The sequence below is a fragment of the Macaca nemestrina genome, chromosome 8 (genome assembly GCF_043159975.1).
Source record: "Macaca nemestrina isolate mMacNem1 chromosome 8, mMacNem.hap1, whole genome shotgun sequence".
NCBI lineage: Eukaryota > Metazoa > Chordata > Mammalia > Primates > Cercopithecidae > Macaca > Macaca nemestrina.
In genome coordinates, this window is record NC_092132.1 from 22153477 (window position 1) to 22157698 (window position 4222).

General features: G+C 50.9%; 1 long non-coding RNA gene and 1 other non-coding gene across 2 annotated transcripts; both read left to right on the forward strand.

Annotated features, from left to right (window-relative positions):
• Positions 1 to 411: 411 nt before the first annotated feature.
• On the forward strand, positions 412 to 1856 carry LOC139355644 (uncharacterized). The gene is made up of 2 exons (XR_011606457.1): positions 412 to 857; positions 968 to 1856. It is a non-coding gene; the product is annotated as an uncharacterized lncRNA (long non-coding RNA).
• Positions 1857 to 4149: 2293 nt separating this feature from the next.
• TRNAM-CAU (transfer RNA methionine (anticodon CAU)) lies at positions 4150 to 4222 on the forward strand. The gene has a single exon. It is a non-coding gene; the product is annotated as a tRNA-Met (tRNA).

The following is a 4222-nucleotide window of genomic DNA, read 5'->3' on the forward strand; positions in this document are numbered from 1 at the left end:
ATATTTTTAAATGTCATATTTACATACACTGGTAATTATGTCTTTTGCAATTGTTTATAATTAAACTGTTATGATATTAACTTAATATTATGAGAGGAGATGCACAGAAGTTTTTCAACATTATTTTAGGGTATGCACGTGAGGAAAATGATTTGGAAACTGCTGAGAAAGGGGGCGGTGATCGTTTGAACTTGGTCAGGTCGCCTGACCTTGAGTTTGAGTTTCGCTTGCCTAAGTGAAGAGCAATTGAAGCACTGAGCCCTTCAGGTTGCTCTAGGAGTGGAAGTAAATGAGCCACCGCAGGAAAGGCGCTTAGCTGGGAGGAAGGAGCACGTTCAGCCTGGGGAGGAGGATGGGAGAAGGAGGCAGATGAAGGCAATGGTGATCAGGATTTCGGCGGGAAGGTGACCTCCGACCTGGCTGACACAGGGCAAGGGAGAGATCTCCGTCTCTGTAGAGGGGCCTGAGGGCAGGACACATCAGGCCGAGAACTGCCCGTGCAAAGGCCTGGGGGCCGGAAGGTCTTGGTCGGGGAGCCCCGGCGCAGGCGCAGGCGCAGGCTGAGGCCCTCGGATCCCCAGCGGGTCCTCGGCATCAGTCACTCTCTGCGAGTCAGAGCTGAGGGTCACCGCCTGCAGGAGCCTCCGTGCGCGGCCCCACTCCCTCACCTGCGTCCCCGTGGGGAGGCGACCCTGACCGCCCTCATTCCGGACGCCAGCAGGGCTCCGGCAGCCAGCGGTCCCCTCCCGAGTCTCTGCTCCTGCCGGGACTCTGCAGGAGCGGGACCCCATCGCCGCGGCTGGGATGCCGTGAGAGTTTCATTCCACTCAAAGGCTCTTGGAAAATTCACTCGAAAGGTCTTGGAAAATTGGGGACATACATCTTTAAAAGCTGGAGACACTTTATGGAGCGGAGTATCTGCACCGCCCCCGCCCCAACTCCTGTTCTTCCTCCCCTCCCTGAGCAGGTCTGGGTGATGGCTGGGGATTCGCCATGGCGTGGGGATCCGGCGTGGTATCCTGCACCGGGTAGTGGCGCGGTGTGTCCCGAGGCTAATTTGGAAAAAGGCGAAACCTGAGGGGCGGCAGCGGCGAGCCCTCGGCACAGCGTCCCCTGGCGGCCGCCAGGCTCAGCCAGGTCTGAGAGCCGGGAGGTCGTCGGGAGAGCCAGGCCCAAGGCAGGATCAGCCCAGCTCCTCCAGGTAGCCTCCTCCTCCTTCTGTTCCTCCTCCTCCCATGCCCCCTTCCTTTCCCTCTTTCTTCTCGTCCTCCCCTCCTTCCCTTCTTCCACTCCCTCCTCCCTCTCCCTCCCCTCCTCTCCTCCTTTTTCTTCTAATTCCTACAGTTCGTCTTTTAAATTAATGTACGTCAACATTTAAATAGGTTATAGATTAACATAGTTCAAGTATGTTTTTAAAAAACTGTTCAAAGGTATACAGTGAAAAGTCTTCATCCCAGAAAAGCTGTCAGTCAAATGTTAAAACTGAGGGACATTCTACAAAATACCTGACTAATATCCTCAGAACTGTCAAAGTCATCAAAACCCAGGAAGAGTCTGAGAAATTGTCACGGCCGAGAAGAGCCTAAGGAGACAAGACCATCAAATGTAATGTTGTGTCATGGATGAGGTCCTGGAGCAGAAAAACGGACATCTGGTGAAAACCAAGGAAATCCAAGTCAAGATGGACTTTAGTTAATGCATCAACACCGGTTCATTACTTGTAACAAACAACACATACCAACGACCGATGCTAATAATAGGGAACCCTGGGTGAAAGCTTTATGGAGACTCTTATTATCTTTGCAATATTTCTGTGACTGTAAAACTGTTTAGAAAATAAAGTTTATTTTTTTAAAGAGTCTTCATGTCACCCCTGCCTCCAACCATACAGTTTCCACCCCTCAGAGTATTATTGATCTCAGCTTTTTTTGTTTTTTTGTTTTGTTTTGTTTTGTTTTTTTGAGACTGAGTTTCGCTCTTGTTGCCCAGGCTGGAGTGCAGTGGCGGCATCTCGGCTCACTGCCACCTCCACCTCCCGGATTCAAGCGATTCTCCTGCCTCAGCCTCCCGAGTAGCTGGGATTACAGGCATGCACCACCATGCCCGGCTAATTTTGTATTTTTAGTAGAGATGGGGTTTCTTCCATATTGGTCAGGCTGGTCTTGAACTCTTGACCTCAGGTGATCCTCCCGCCTAGGCCTCCCAAAATGCTGGGATTACAGACGTGAGCCACTGCGTCCAGCGATCTTAGCTTTTTGTGTGCAAATACTAGCAGATGTAAACATCTACCCTTTTCTACAGAAATAGTCTCACACTCTGTTAGTTCTGCAATTGTGTTCTTCACTTATTTCATATCACAACATAGAGCATCCCTTTTTCTTGTTTACAGGCTGGACAGACCATTATGCCTGTGACCAGTTAGTTCCCTGTTGTACACTTGGGCTGTTTCCTTTTCCTTTTTTCTTTTTCATCCTGTTCAAATACGACTTCAGGGAATAACTGTGGAAGTGATGAGTCAATATGTTGGGTAGCTTGCCAGTCGTGGGACTGCTACGCCCGAAAGTGGGGCTGTTTGTAATTGTGGTAGACAGGACCATTGGGATTTAATCCGCAGGTCAATCAGCACCTCCTCGGGCCTGCAGATCTGGAAGAAGCAGCTAGATCTAGGTGACACTCCCAGTCCGCAGTCCGCAGAGGATGCCCCAGCAACCTTACCAGGGAGCAAGCCCCCTGGGTCGGATTCCCGCAGGGACGTGTGGATGCGCGCTTCCCCAAGGCTGGTAGAAGTCCTGGGCTTCCCACCATAGACCGTGGGATCCAGGAGCTTCCCGAGGACTGGGAGTCAGTCTCCGGGTCTGGGGTCCCGGCAACTTGCCCCACCTCCAACTCCTCCTTCCTCGCCCCACGGCCACCGGCCCGGCAGCTCCCAGTCCTTCTCCCACCCGGAGGTCGAGCAGGCCACACCCCCATCCACTCCGAGATTCCCCTTCCCCTACCCTCAGCAATTGTGGTCTCTGCTGTCAAGATGATATGTCCCCACCTGCTTGTACTCATACTGCCCTTTGCCCCCTTAACACCCCACCGTATCTCTCAAATTCTAGGTGATTAAAAAAATTCCTCCCCCAATATTTTCTAAGGAAAAACTTCAGACAAACGGAAAAGTTGATAGAGTTGTGCCGTGAATATCCGCACACCCACCTAGGTCCACACGAACCTCTCCCGACTCCCTGTCCTTCCGTCGGCCTGTCCATCACTTGTCCTTTCCCCGGGAGGCACCCAGACCCGCGGGCGTCCGCACACTCCCCCCAGGGGTCCCCACGCCCGGCCTTGCCCAGAGTTCTGTCTTAATTTCCTTTTTATAAGGTGAAATTTACATACAGCGAAACTTACAAATCCTCAGTGTGCTACAGTCTGGCTGATTTTACACAGTACGTGGAAGAGGCTTTTTAAAAATTATAATAGTTATGTATTCTTCTGAACATGTGTTAGGGAAAAACCCTTACCTGTTTTCCATTTTCGATAGGGGCACGAAGTTTCCTTTAGCAATAATGTAGGTAAATGAGCTTATATAAAGGGCTGGGAGGAAGGGGAGGGGAGTGAAAGGGAAAGGAGAGCGTGCTTCCCAGTTAACATATTATTAACTCCCCGTTTCCACGGTTATTCCGTGAAGTCCTGTTTGAATAGCAAAAAGAAAAAAAAGGAAGAAAAATCAGAACCAGCTCAAGTGTGCAACAGGGCACTGGCCACAGGAAGGGTATGTGTGTGTTTTCCAATCATTACGCATCTTCGCCCGACTCCTTGAGCCTGGGTTTGTTTCTGTGAAAGCAGCACCCAGCACAGGGCCGGGAACACAGTAGGTGCCTAATAAGTGTTTCATGCGTTCACGAGTGTGCAAACGGTTTGTACGCACTATACAAAAATAACAATTCACAATAGGAGGAAAAATTCCCCTTCTCCGTGTCGCCGCTACCCAGCGAGGCACTGACAAGCCAACCGCAGTGTTTGTTAATTGACAAACGGGACAGCAGCGGAACTAGAATTCCGAGTGCTCTGTACGGGATTTACAGCGGTGGTAAGAGTAAAACTGAGCATGCGCAGCACACCAGCCATATGGACTCATAATTCTCCGTCCAAAAACGCTTGCTAGGTGCCTCGTTAGCGCAGTAGGTAGCGCGTCAGTCTCATAATCTGAAGGTCGTGAGTTCGATCCTCACACGGGGCA